Source organism: Brienomyrus brachyistius, chromosome 1 (genome assembly GCF_023856365.1).
Source record: "Brienomyrus brachyistius isolate T26 chromosome 1, BBRACH_0.4, whole genome shotgun sequence".
NCBI lineage: Eukaryota > Metazoa > Chordata > Actinopteri > Osteoglossiformes > Mormyridae > Brienomyrus > Brienomyrus brachyistius.
This window is the reverse complement of record NC_064533.1, coordinates 42,254,520-42,270,595: the sequence shown is the minus strand read 5'-3', so window position 1 is coordinate 42,270,595 and position 16,076 is coordinate 42,254,520.

Below are 16,076 nucleotides of genomic sequence, written 5' to 3'. Positions count from 1 at the left end.
TTGTATTTATATGTATTTCAGTATTGCAGAGTAAACCTATATCTGAATGTGCTTTTTTTGATTTGAAATTGTCTTATTACAATTCTATTAGGTACATAAATATTATGAGTTGTCACAGGTACGTGTGCATGCCATTCCCCCTGTGGGAAATCTCCCTAAATTTTTGTAAAGGGGTCAGTCCGTGCCAAATCAACCAATGTCCAGAAAAATTCTTGATTTTGATGAAAACTTGGTATTTTGATCCTTATAGAGAACACTGAAAATTCCCCACGTTTTATTGAAAAATTCTGATGCAGTCCAAAGTTGTGGCTCTTTCAAAGTTGGGTGTGTCGTCCCGTTTTTGCACTCGCGAATTGTGCATATAATTTGTAAGAGTTTTGGGGAGACCATATCTTCATTTCTAAGCATTCTAGAGAACTGAAAATTGCTCTCCTGGCCTACTTTTCCCTGCTCTTTCAGAATCTCACATTAAAATTAAGCTCTTACATGCTCATTTTTTAACTGGAATACTATATGCTGAAGGAGTTGAGTTGAGATAGTTATATTTTCAGCATTTATAGTTCAGATATGCTTCTTTCAACTGTATAAGTTTCATTCCCATCACTAACTATCTACACAGTCAACCACGCCAACGAAGTAAGGGGTCCTGTGGGGGATTTCTCACTTGTGACCATTTTCAGATGGCAATATATCAAAGAACAAATGGTTATTTAGAATGAATTCGCATCTGCTTACAGTGTCTTCCTCAAATAACAAAAATATAGAAGAATATTGGATGTAGGTGTGGTGGTGACCCCACAGCTTGGGGTCAGAATCCGAAAAAAAGTGTCTGAGACCGAACCAAAAACTGATTTTTGCAGGTCCATAACTTTGAAGTGCTTCCCCTGAGCTTAATTTTAATGCGAGATTCTGAAAGCAGGGAAAAGTAGACCAGGAGAGCAATTTTCAGCTCTCTAGCATGCTTAGAAATGAAGATATGGTCTACTGAAAACCCTTACAAATTATATACGCAATTCGCGAGTGCAAAAAATGGGCGTGACACCAAAATTTGAAAGGGCCATAACTTTGGACTGCATCAGAATTCTTCAATAAAACATGGGGAATTTTCAGTGTTCTCTATAAGGATCAAAATACCAAGTTTTCATCAAAATCAGGAATGATGCCCATGGAGCCCCTGGTTGATTTGGCATGAACTGACCCAAAGGTAACTACATTTTTATAATTTTACAAATAATTTTGCACATTTTCTTGTCCAAAGTGATTGACAGGTGAGGCATATAGCACATTATAAACAAACATGTTGTCAAGGAGATGACTAGGCATACGTGCAGCTAGTCTGAGCTTCATTGAATGTCCAAGTATAAGCAATGGAGCTAGAGCTACACTGAACTTCTTCCAAACAAAATGAGAACCTAGTAAGACAGCTATTATATTAGCAGAAAATGCAACATTCGGAGAATATAATGTGGTAACAGACTATAAGGGATATTCCTGGAAAAGATGACTCCTGAAGTATTTCTTGAAGTGGAGAGAAAATCTATCCACAACATCCATTACATGTGATTGAAGGAATTCCACAAATATGTTTTTTTTTTCTTCATTCCAAGACACAATAACTGACTTTACCTTCATCTTTACTATTGGACTTTAAAGTAGTTTTTAAATACTGGTGTGTCAAAAATGTTGGTGGATTGTGTTTCAGGAAGACTACTCGATACCCTTAACTACATGCCGTGTAAAGAAGTGCTTTCTCTAATCCATTTTAAAATGTCCTCCAGCTAATTTCCACTTATGGCCACAAGTTCTAGTATTAAAACTAATATTGAAGTAACTATTTGGCTGAACAGCATCCAGACCTGTTAGAATCTTATATACCTGAATCATGTCCACCTTAGTCACTTTTGCTGGAGGCTGATTCAGCTCAGCTAACCTCTCCTCCGAAGACATTCCTCTAAGACGAGGAATCATTCTTGTAGCCCTACGCTAAACCCTTTCCAAGGCAGCAATGTCCTTTTCAAGGTATGGTGACCAAACCTGCACACAATATTCTAGGTGGGGTCTTACCAAGAAGTGTATAATCTTACTTCCCTTGACTTAAACTCCACACACCTAGAGATGTAACCCAACATCCTATTGGTCTTCTTAACTGCTTCCCCACACTGGCGAGAGTGGGACATGGAAGCATCAACATACACACTGAGATGTTTCTCGTAATCAGCTACCTTTATTTCAGTGGAACCCATAAAATATCTGTACTTTATATTTCTGCTCCCTGCATGGCTTACCTTACATTTATCTATGTTAAATTTCATCTGCTAGGTATCAGCCAAGTCGCTAATTAAATCAAGATCCCATTGTAGCCTCTGTACTGCTAGTTAAGTATCTGCTACATCACCCACCTTGGTATCATCTGCAAATTTAACCAGTTTACTGTATGTAGTGGTATGAATGCCATTAATGCAAATTAGGAACAATAGTGGTCCTACAATTGAACTCTCCAGTACTCCACTATGAATGCATGCCCACTGTGACATTGTGCCTCTAATAACTACCCACTGCTTACTGTCTCTTAACCAGTTTTCAGTTCAAGCTGCTACAGTTCCTAAATTCACTGTGGCTTCGAGCTTAAGCAGGAGTTGTTTGTGGGGGACAACATCGTAGGCCTTTTTGAGATCAACTTCTCTTGTAGCTTCCTCAAAGAACTCCAGTAGATTAGTTAAACAGGATCTACCTCTCATAAATCCATGTTGGCTATCCCTCAGAATGCAATTTGAATCCGGGTAATCTACCATTTTCACTTTGATTATAACTTCCATTAATTTTCCAGTGATGCAAGTTAAACTGATTGGCCTATAGTTTGATACATTACTTCTATCCCCTTTTTTGAATATTGGCGTTATATTAGCATGCTTCCAAACCGAAGGTACCACACCAGCAGATAAGGATTTCTGGAATAGTAAAGTTAAAGGTTGGCTAATAATATCCCTCATATCTTTTAAAATTATAGGTTGGTTTGGTTAAATATACACTCACCGGCCACTTTATTAGGTACACCTTGCTAGTACCAGGTTGGACCCCCTTTTGCCTTCAGGACTGCCTTAATCCTTCATGGCATAGATTCAACAAGGTACTGGAAACATTCCTTAGAGATATTGGTCCATATTGACATGATAGCATCACGCAGTTGCTGCAGATTTGTCGGCTGCACATCCATGATGCGAATCTCCCGTTCCACCACATCCCAAAGGTGCTCTATTGGATTGAGATCTGGTGACTGTGGAGGCCATTTGAGTACAGTGAACTCATTGTCATGTTCAAGAATCCAGTCTGAGATGATTCGAGCTTTATGACATGGTGCATTCTCCTGATGGAAGTAGCCATCAGAAGATGAGTACACTGTGGTCATAAAGGGATGGACATGGTCAGCAACAATACTCAGGTAGGCTGTGGCGTTGCAACGATGATCAATTAGTATTAAGGGGCCCAAAGTGTGCGAAGAAAATGTCCCCCACACCATTACACCACCACCACCAGCCTGAACCGTTGATACAAGGCAGGATGGATCCACGCTTTCATGTTGTTGATGCCAAATTCTGACCCTACCATCCGAATGTCGCAGCAGAAATCGAGGCTCATCAGACCAGGCAACATTTTTCCAATCTTCTATTGTCCAATTTCGGTGAGCCTGTGCAAATTGTAGCCTCAGTTTCCTGTTCTTTGCTGACTGGAGTGGCACCCAGTGTGGTTTTCTGCTGCTGTAGCCCATCTGCCTTAAGGTTCGACGTGTTGTGCATTCGGAGATGCTCTTCTGCATACCTTGGTTGTAACGAGGGGTTATTTAAGTTACTGTTGCCTTTCTATCAGCTCGAACCACTCTGGCTATTCTCCTCTGACCTCTGGCATCAACAAGGCATTTTTGCCCACAGAACTGCCGCTCACTGGATGTTTTCCCTTTTTCAGACCATTCTCTGTAAACCCTAGAGATGGTTGTGTGTGACAATCCCAGAAGATCAGCAGTTTCTGCAATACTCAGACCAGCCCGTCTGGTACCAACAACCATGCCACGTTAAAAGTCACTTAAATCACTTTTCTTCCTCATTCTGAAGCTCAGTTTGAACTGCAGCGGTTCATCTTGACCATGTCAACATGCCTAAATGCATTGAGTTGCCACCATGTGATTGGCTGATCAGTAATTTGCGTCAACGAGCAGTTGGACAGGTGTGCCTAATAAAGTGGCCGGTGAGTGTATTTTGGTCATAGACGATGCTGGATTAGTAATGAAAGTTGGTGACTTACTCGGAGTGTAATACCCGTGTAAAACAATCATTAAACTCATTTACTATATCAATTTAATTTTCAATTTTAAAACCCTTATTAGATTAGTGATTTCAGCTTTTAGAGCTCTTTTGGAGTTAAAATATTGGAAGAAACTTTTATTGTCATCCTTAGCCTCCAATGCTATTTTTCTTTTTATATTCCTCTTAGTCTAATATTATTTTTCAACTCAGCCTGTAGACTTAAATACTCCTGCTTTATTCTGAAATCATTAGTTATATTCTATTTGTGGAACATAGGCCTTTTCCTCTTGAGTTTATTTTTAATCTCCATAGTAATCCACATTGGTTGCAGTTTCCTATATTTAGTTTTGCTGGAAACAGGTATGAAGTCCTCTTGCACTTGCAATAGTGTGCTTTTAAAAAATTCCCATGCCTCTTTAAGAGTCCATCCAATTTACAGTTTCTACCAGTCTCATACTAACCAGTCTGAACTGTCAGTCTCAAGACAACCATATCATAGCTTTAGAGCAGATGTGAAATGTTTTAGGAGGTGGAAAGAGAAAGGATGTCTTCCTTTACCAGGATAGTACCCAGCTGCAATGCACATTTCAACAGTGACATTTTCAACTAAATTAAAAACAAGATTACAAACATGAACTCTATTTTTTTTTTTTTGCAGGGCTTCTGTCAGGCTTATATTGGGAACTACTCATACATGTGAACTTTATCACAAATATTCCTTAATTAGGAATATATTCATATGCTGATAAATCTGGAGATATTTATGAAATACTTTTTAATTATTTTGTCATTTTAGCAAATTTATTCATTACACGCAAATATACTATATATTAAAATACAACACGAAATTCCATTTTACACCACAAACATGTTAGAAATTCAGACCCAATTAGGGCAATATGTAAAGAACTAGAATGACAAATACAAAATCATCCTATTTTGATGATATAATTTGTTTTGGAAAACATTATCTTACAGCAAAATGTAAATTAGTTTAAATGACATGTAAACAAAAGACTAAAAAGAACAATTGTCATTAAAGTATACATGCTTTAATGTAATGGAGTCTATATAATCAAGGTCATTTCGAATATAGCCAAATCCATTGGTGACATTTTTAACAAGTTACTACCCTATGCTCCAAATTTGGGTTTTAGTTTTTCTGTGGAAGTTTTAGCTTGTGTTGTTTCTTCTGTTTAGATCACTGATATCAATCTCAGACAGGTTTGATAATTAGTTTCCCAGGTGAACCTAATTAAAGGGAAACTACTTATGGAGGTTGTTCCACATTATTAAGCAAGTCATAGTTTTCATGCAGTTTGGGGAAGAAACAAGGATTTTTCTGCAGATGAAAAGCATGAAATAGTGCAATGCCTTGCGAAAGGAATGAAAACATTGGACATGTCACGAAAACAAGTGAGATCATTGTACTGTTAAACAAATTGTGTGTGATTCAGAGAGGAAACGGATTCGTTCAATTAAAAGCATATCAAGGAATGTTTTTGTCAGTCAATTGCATCTTATTAAGACAGCAGCTTATAAAAAGTCACCGATGAGCAACAAGCAGATTTTTGAAGCTGCTGGTGCCTCTGGAGTCCCAAGAACCTCTCGATGCAAGATACTCCAGAGACTTGCAGTTGTGCATAAAGCTGTATTTTGGCTACCTTTAACCAATGCTCACAAGGAGACACGTTTGCAGTGGGATCAGCAATACATGAAGACTAATTTTCAAACAGTTTTATTCACTGATGAATACCATGCTACACTGGATGGTTCAGATGGATGGAGCTCTGGATGGTTGAAGGATGGCTATCATGTCTCAACAAAGCTGTGATGTCAGCAAGGAGATGGCGGAGTGATTTTTTGGGCTGGAATAATGGGAAGTGAGGTGGTAGGCCCCTTTAGGGTGCCTTATGGTATCAAAATACCTGACCATTTTCTGCCATGGTATAAAGAAAGAATTGAGCTTTCCGTAGTAAAATCATTTTAATGCAAGACAATGCACTATCCCATGCTGCAAAAAATACAATTGAATCTTTGACTGCTTTGGGTATAAAGGCAGAAAAACGTATGGTGTGACCCAGGGGCGTAGATTTAGGGTGGACGGAGGGGATGTGTCCCCACCAATATCCTCCGACCATTGAAATGTCCCCACCAATAATTTAATCCACTTAAAAAAAAAAAAAAACAATTGTGCTGTCAACATTAACCTAGACACGCAGAAAGGGATAAATCACGTTCTCTCCTTGAGTCCTCCCGCCCCCAAAACACATATGAACATTTTGATTGGCTGTGCATTTCCCTGCTATCATGTGAGAGGCTGTGGCTGCGTTCAGATACAATCAGCGCCAAATGCAGTGGATTTTTTTCCCCGTGCAAGAAGGTGTGTTGGGTATGGTGACACATGTGAGGATGGCGGCAGCAAAAAAAAAGAAGCTGGACATAAGGAGCTTTTTTTCAAAGAAAAGTGTAAGTCACTTCAAGTTCGCTAGTGAATCCATCAAAGTTCATCAAAGTAACGACAACAGTTAACGTTAATGCTAGTGGGTTTTTTTTTTTTACCGCTTTGACGCACATTCATTATAGCAGGGCAGGCTATAGTCTGTGAATACGGACTTAAAACTAACATCAGATTAAACAGCTAAATGTAAAAGTATAAATATGATCCCTGTCAGTTCTTCTAATCTAATGACGACTACTTGTCAGAAATCAGTCTTGTGAAAGAAATTGATATGCTACATAATAATATTGCCATGGCTAGAATTTTATTGACAGTTCACCAATAGACAATCCACTTTGCACAAATAGTTTTTAAAATGCATTCACTGACTTGGCAAACATTAATGATTTGATTCGAGATTTGCACACTAAGACTCAGAAAAAGTGAAATAAAATGATTGCTGTTTAAATGGCATGTGTTTATCTTGTTTTGTCAGGTGACAGAACCTAAACAACTGTGCTGTGTATCAGACAGTGATGGAGAGAAGGGGTCGCAGGTGATGTTGAACGATGACTTGATATTATTATACCTAGTTGTCCTGAGATTTAACATTGTTACCAATAATAGGCTGAGGCATTCTCTGTCAATGCTCATAAGGAATCCCTCAATGTTTTTTTATTAGGGGACAGAAGCAGATCAGCCATGTTGTAGTTCAGGTGAAGAGGCAAGGTCACAGGAGGTGAATCTGAATGTTCTGTTAACGAGAGGCGAAGGCATGTTTTTGGCTCCTTCATATAGGAGCAATAGGCATTGAGGGGGTGGAGTCATAGGTCCCCACCAATGTCCAGAGCAAATCTACGCCCTTGGTGTGACCATCGTCCAATAACCTCAAATCCTATTGAGAACCTGTGGAGCATCCTTAAAAGGAAGATCTATGAGGGTGGGCAGCAGTATGCCTCGAAACAACAGCTCTGGGAGGCAATTCTGGCATCCTTAAATGAGATACAGGCAGAAATTATCCATGGACTTACAAGTTCAATGAATGAGAGAGTTGTTAACGTGATATCAAAGTGGGGTTCTTATGTTAACGTGTAACAAAAAATGTTATGTGGTACCTTGGGCAAAGCTTAGTAGGGGTCTAATTTATGATGTCATAAGCGGGAGGGGGCATATCCCTTATTATTGGTTGATGGGGTTATGTCCATATATGGTATCAGACATGCTTGTGCCATGTGTTGTGGATAGGGGACTACATGGTTTGGGAGATAAGGGGTGCTGTTAAATTTGTTATTTTTAATTTTGTCTTAAGGAACAATAAAACATATAGCAGGATGAATGTAAGCTATAGCACATCCACATCCAGCGGAGGTCCAGCCACAGCCATGTGCTGTTAGGTGTAGGCACAAGTGTCCCGGCATTTTGAGTACTTTAAAAGAAGAAAGCACTTAAACTCATATTTAACCAACATGTTTAAAGAAGAAGAAGAAAAACTTTAACGGTATTTACTAGTGTTTTATTTCGTTTTTAGGTGGAAGAAAGCATTTGGCAACTTTTAGGAGGAATATCCTTTAAGTCTGATACCGACGGTGGCTGAATGTGAAATGAGCGAGCCCCCGTCGCTCTGCTACGTGCGTCCTGTCTCTTCAAACAACGCAGGTGAAATGATTTTCGGAGGAGGTAGCACTCGCGCATGCTCACTAAGAACATGCACACTCATGCAGACACACATTTCAAAATGGCAACGCCAATGGGGCTACACATGGCCTGTTATTACAAATAAGCCCCTTTAACAATAACGTTTTTTTTAAGTAATGAAACTCTTTTCGGCCAATGTGTTATTTAAAATAAAGCACCCTAAGCATTGCAACGACAAGAATCAAGGAATAACGCAACCAATACTTGTTAAAATGAGCAATCATGCTATGCAAATATACATCCAGGGCCACTGGTCTACAGGGAGTAGGTGGTACCATATCATGCTATGCAAATATACATCCAGCACCACTGGTCTATAGGGGAGTGGGCGGCACATATCATGCTATGCAAATATACTTCCAGGGGCCAATGGTCTACAGAGGAGTGGGTGGCATGATATCATGCTATGCAAATATGCATCCAGCACCACTGGTCTACATAAGAGTGGGCAGTTACAGAAGCTGCCCAGCAAAGTGTGACAGCTCTAACGGCCGGTTTAAACTCAACGCTCGCAATGTGTTTGCTTAAGCATCATGGCTGCCACATGTATTCTGTATTCATTGCATGTTTCGTTTGTACACCTACGCATGGAATTAACGCTACGCATACGTGAGATGCAGTACCACCAAAAATCCTGGGGGCAGTATGGTCACCTTTTTTCACTGGACTATGTACAGCTTTAAAAGTACTGCATGTTTACAATCATACATCAAAACATTTTTAAAAACTTTGGTCGAAGTGTAAATTAACTGTTGCTTTAAGATTCCAATATGGAAGGTAACCAACAAAGTTTTGCAGATTTCAAAAAACAAGACATCACAAGAGGTGCGTTCGATCCAGAGATGGTCCCTCTGCCTAACCCAAAAGAGATGAGGCAGCGGAAGCAGTGCACTCTGGGTAACAGATCCCCGCATCTCGAATCTATCAGGAAAAAATTATAGAAATATCGCCCCGGACAAGCACTGCTGTATTTATAGTAATTGCTGTAGGAGCTAGTGAGCAGCATGTATGAACATACATCAAGAACATTTTACAAACTTTGGTAGAATTCTTTAAAATGAGTATAAAATGTGTTATAAAGCATTTGACCAATGATATTTAATAAAGAATTTAAGCATATTATCCCACACGTGTAATGACTATAGCAACAGGAGTGTGTTTTACTTATAGCCCAGGTCATCAACGGTCAAGAATTTAGGATATTGTTCTTTTGTTATTTTAAAGAAGGTGGACATTATTATTTAATTACATTTAATAGGAACTAGTAAGCCGCATTTAGAATTAATCGCTAGGCAGATGTACATTACTGATAGCCTGCCCTACGATCTATAAGGTCATATGACATATGGCACCAAAGCGGGTTCAATAGTCTTTGAAGGAATAAAATACATTAATGAAAGCAGCCTTTCTATCACACTTGGCCAGGAAAATGCATCATCAATCAACACACAACCATTAAGTAAATAAGGCAGAAATCTTTATACTCAACAGAAAACAATGCTATACAAGTCATTTGAAGTGTAAACTGGAAGCGGGGGGGGCATGTACTGTACTGTAGATAGCAGTGTTAAATGTGAATGCGAGCCCACCTCCCCAGGACCGAAAAACTAGGTGTTTAATAATTTGGATTGATTTATTTTGCATATATTTTGACCCAATGAAATATACTCATCATACTTAAACACGGGGCGGCATGGTGGTGCAGTGGTTAGCACTGTTGCCTCATACCTCTGGGACCCGGGTTCAAGTCTCCGCCTGGGTGTGGAGTTTGCATGTTCTCCCCATGTCATCGTGGGGTTTCCTCCAGGTACTCCGGTTTCCCCCCACAGTCAAAAGACATGCTGAGGCTGTGTGAATGTGCCCTGCAATGGGCTGGCCCCCCACCCTGGATTGTTCCCCGCCTTGTGCCCATTGCTTCTGGGATAGGCTCCAGACCCCCCAGTAGGATAAGTGGTTTGGAAAATGGATGGATGGATATTTCAACACTGAAAAATAAGCATTGCCTTTATCAATACAGAGCAATCCATCAATTTTTACTCTGTCTTGAATCAGTCTAGGACTAGAATGTCTTTGGCTTTATGAAAATAGTGGAATTACCTAGGCATAGTGTGATATTTCTTTCATAACATTAAACCGTTCGTGTGACACTTTAAGCAAGTGTACACACTGATTTGAATGAGCTACATTTAAAATAGAATGTGGAGTACATATTCATCTTGGGAAGGGTAAATATGAAATACACAGCAGGCACGTACACCACTGTAAGGACACTGAAATTAGCCTGAGCTGGATAGATTAAGCCAGCGAGGACACTAACTACTGTATGATGAGTAGCCCAGTGAAACCCAGTAAGAGTAGGATGCAATACACGGTTACCTTTCTTTTGCAGTCTTCCTTAGGATCCCTCTCTGTACAGATGGATAGAGAGACAGAGCCTCAACATTAAATAAGGAAAACAGATTTGCCATCAGTTATGGTAGCTTAGGTGTGTTCATTTCCAGGAATTTGTTATAATAATCTGCTAGTTGTTTGTTATAATCCGTCTTCATTGGCTGAAGTCAGAATTGGCCTAATATGATCAACATGTACCACACAGCAATCTTTTTAGCAGACACTTTGGTGACACGTTACTTGAGAACGGACAAGTAACTTAGTAATTCAGTTACTACTCAGGTACTCATCCATCCATCCATCCATCCATTTCCAAACTGCTTATCTTAATGGGGGGTCCGGAGCCTATCCCAGAAGCAATGGGCACGAGGCAGGGAACAACCCAGGATGGGGGGCCAGCCCATCGCAGGGCACACTCACACACCAGTCACTCACACATGCACACCTATGGGCAATTTAGCAACTCCAATTAGCCTCAGCATGTTTTTGGACTGTGGGGGGAAACCGGAGTACCCGGAGGAAACCCCACAACGACATGGGGAGAACATGCAAACTCCACACACGTGTAACCCTGGCGGAACCTTGAACCCAGGTCCTAGAGGTGTGAGGCAACAGTGCTAACCACTGCACCAGCATTCCGCCCCGCATGTACTAATCATGAACTAATATAGTAACTGCATGAAATACATGAACTGTCATGTTTTATTCGTGATGAATGAACATGGGATAAGTAAGTAATACAATTTCCGGTTAATTAATACTTTAAGTTAGAGTGTACTACTGGACTACTTGTGCCCCCTCATGTAAAGTGTTACTGAAGCTTTTATACAAAGCAACATACAATTGGGAAAGCAGGACCAGCCAGTCACTGGAACGATTGGAGTTGCCCAGGAAATCAAGGGATGAAATCACACTGTTGATTTGAGATTTGAACTGGCAACATTCTGATGATGAGTACAGCATCCTGGTCCACACACCAACCCAATTAGCATGTGAGCAAATTCTACACTTCAGAAATTAAACAATATTGTGGCTGCTGCATCATGCTAGATAGTCTTTGACATCATGCTAGATAGTCTTGTCTGTGACGGCAGTTCAGAAATGATTGTTTAAGATGCAAGATAAAAGCTTCTCTCTCTTTTTTTGCTTTTTAAGCTTTGTTAACAGCATTGGTACGCTGCTACTTAACTTCCTGTTTTGGGACTGCAAAAAATTTAAATATATGTTTTCATAAGATCTTACAAATATTTTAATATCCTGCTGTTAGTTACTGAACTGTGAGAAATAATTATCTTTAAATTAAATCTTTGTCTCTCCTGCCTCTAAGCCAAGCCTCTGTAATCTTAGGGTTACATTGTATCAGTCTGTAAATTGAGCCTCTGTAATCTTAGGGTTACATTGTATCAGTCTCTAAGCCGAGCCTCTGTAATCTTAGGGTTACATTGTATCAGTCTCTAAGCCAAGCCTCTGTAATCTTAGGGTTACATTGTATCAGTCTCTAAGCCTTGACTCCCATGTAAGTTCGGTCAGCCATGTTTTTTTCACCTACAAAACCTATCTGTTGTAACAAAACCAGAATTGGTGTTGCTGGTCCATTCGTTTACTTCATCATGACTCGACTACTGTAATGCCCTATATACAACCCTGATGAAGTCCTCCCTGTCACACCTTCAGTTGGTTCAAAATGCAGCTGCTAGGCTTTTATCCCGGTGTAACAGAAAAGACCACATCACTCCTCTCCTGTTCTCACTGCATTGGCTTCCGGCAGTTTAGAGTTCATTTTAAAGTCCTGGTCCTCACTTATAGAGCCCTGCATGGTCAAGCACCCGAATACATTGCCCACCTGCTTCATCACTATACAGCCTGTCGGGAGCTCAGATCTGGACAGCCGGGCCTATTAGTGGTCCCTCGTACCCGATTGAAAACTTGTGGCGATTGTGCATTTCAGGCAGTGGCACCTTGGCTCTGGAACATCTTGCATATGGCTTGCGCACTGCTGTTTCAGTGGACTGTTTTAAAAAACAGCTCAAAAACTTTGAGCTGAATAATCTTTGTTTTATCTCTGTGTTTTGTTTTTATAACATGTTTTATGTATTTGTTTGCTGTTTACGTACTGTTTTATATTTTGTCTCTCTAGTATTGCATTCTCTCCACTGTTTTACTTTGTTTTACTATTGTAAAGTGCTTTATTGAGTCCAGTTTTGGTGAAAGAAAATAAAATTTACACTGTAAGAGTCATGCTTCACTGGAGTGTATCTCTCCAACATATACAGTCAGGTCCATAAATATTGGGACATCGACACAATTCTAATCTTTTTGGCTCTATACACCACCTCAATGGATTTGAAATGGAATGAACAAGATGTGCTTTAACTGCAGACTTTCAGCTTTAATTTGAGGGTATTTACATACAAATCAGGTGAACGGTGTAGGAATTACAGCAGTTTGTATATCTGCCACCCACTTTTTAAGGGACCAAAAGTAATGGGACAAATTAACAATCATAAATCAAACTTTCATTCTTTAATACTTGGTTTCAAATCCTTTGCAGTCAATTACAGCCTGAAGTCCGGAATGCACAGGCATCATCAAACGCGGGGTTACCTCCCTAGTGATGCTCTGCCAGGCCTCTACTGCAACTGTCCTCAGTTCCTGTTTCTCCTTGGGGCTTTTGCCCTTCAGTTTTGTCTTTAGCAAGTGAAATGCACGCTCAATCAGATTCAGGTCAGGTGATTGACTTGGCCATTGCATAACATTCTACTTCTTTGCCTTAAAAAACTCTTTGGTTGCTTTCGCAGTATGCTTCAGGTCATTGTCCATCTGCACTATGAAGCACCGTCCAATGAGTTCTGAAGCATTTGGCTGAATATGAGCAGATAATATTACCCGAAACACTTCAGAATTCATCCTGCTGCTTTTGTCAGCAGGCACATCATCAATAAATACAAGGGAACCAGTTCCAGTGGCAGCCATACATGCCCACGCCATGACACTACCACCACCATACTTCACTGATGATGTGGTATGTTTTGGATCATAAGCAGTTCCTTTCCTTCTCCATACTCTTCTCTTCCCATCACTTTGGTACAAGTTGATCTTTGTCTCATCTGTCCATAGGATGTTGTTCCAGAACTGTAAAGGCTTTTTTAGATGTTGTTTGGCAAACTCTAATCTGGCCTTCCTGTTTTTGAGGCTCACCAATGGTTTACATCTTTAGTTGAACCCTCTGTATTCACTCTGGTGAAGTCTTCTCTTGATTGTTGACCTTGACACACATACACCTACTTCCTGGAGAGTGTTCTTGATCTGGCCAACTGTTCTGAAGGGGTTTTTCTTCACCAGGGAAAGATTTCTTCGGTCATCCACCACAGTTGTTTTCCGTGGTCTTGCAACTCTTTTGGTGTTGCTGAGCTCACCGGTGCGATCTTTCTTTTTAAGAATGTTCCAAACAGTTGATTTGGCCACACTAATGTATTTGCTATCTCTCTGATGGGTTTGTTTTTATTTTTCAGCCTAATGACGGCTTGTTTCACTGATAGTGACAGCTCTTTGCATCTCATATTGAGAGTTGACAGCAACGGATTCCAAATGCAAATAGCACACTTGAAATGAACTCTAGACCTTTTATCTGCTCCTTGTAAATTAGATAATGAGGGAATGACACACACTTGGCCATGGAACAGCTGAGCAGCCAACTGTCCCATTACTTTTGGTCCCGTAAAAAGTGGGTGGCAGATATACAAACTGCTGTAATTCCTACACCGTTCACCTGATTTGTATGTAAATACCCTCAAATTAAAGCTGAAAGTCTGCAGTTAAAGCACATCTTGTTCGTTTCATTTCAAATCCATTGTGGTGGTGTATAGAGCCAAAAAGATTAGAATTGTGTCGATGTCCCAATATTTATGGACCTGACTGTACATAAGACCTCCTTATGTGTTTATGTATTCCTATATATTCAATGAATGGAAACCAGAAACAGCGACATGAGTTAGCTTTTTCTTATTTATGTATCTCACTGAATGCTGCAACTACACCATTTAGCAGTCTTCATGTAGCAAAGACTTTGGTGATCAGAAATCTGGGATCAAAACAAACTGCCACCATTGCCTACTATGTACTTTTGTAATGTTTCTGCAAGTGTTCCAAACTGCATTTTGCAATGTCTATACTTTGATGTCAAGTTACAAACTTCACATAAATCTGACATATTTACAAAATACACTAAGATGAGTTTATTGCCAAAACAAATATATAAGAAATAATTTATTTGCTATGCATTAAGTTTATGATATTGAATGAAATGTGAGACCATGCCCCAGTCAGTGAAAGTGTGTTCCCTACCATTAGACCCCAGAGGGTTAAGATAACTAAGGTATTATTCTAGTTTTAAAAATATTATGATGTATGTTGATATACCACTCACTAGTTCCTACTGCTACTCAGTTCTTGTTGCCTTATTGATTTATATCACACTCATCCTAAGGTAAAATTTCGCAATAACAAAACGATCCTTATACATCCATCCATCCATCCATTTTCCAAACCGCTTATCCTACTGGGTAGCGGGGTTTCCGGAGCCTATCCCGGAAGCAATAGGCATGAGGCAGGAAACAACCCAGGATGGGGGGCCAGCCCATCGCAGGGCAGACTCATTTCACCATTCACGCACACATTCACACCTACAGGCAACTTAGCAACTCCAATTACCTCAGCATGTTTTTGGACTGTGGGGGGAAACTGGAGTACCCGGAGGAAACCCCACGACGACATGGGGAGAACATGCAAACTACACACACATGTAACCCAGGCGGAAACTCGAACCCGGGTCCCAGAGGTGTGAGGCAACAGTGCTAACCACTGCACCGCCATGCCGCCCCGATCCTTATACAATTTTAAGAAAAGCATGAACTATATGTGTCTGGTGTTTTTTGATAAGGAGCATGAGGTAGGGCTGTTAGGGGCCCTGTAATACCCATCTTTTTAGGGCTCGCCTACTGTCAGCTAGAGAGATTTACAACTGTTTCAGAGACCAACCCTTGGGTGCGCGTTTGTGCGCATGTCGGGGGCTTTGCGGTGCTTGTGGGGTGTTCATCTTACTCCTAAAGTTAATTTAAAATAACACAACTTTGCCAATTTAACAAATACAGCTAAAGTTTTTTATACCTTTAAACATTAACAAAAACCGTTTATGACTTTTCTTTAAAATTTACAAGTCTATTTCTGTCTGTTTTTTCGCGATAAGGCGCGTT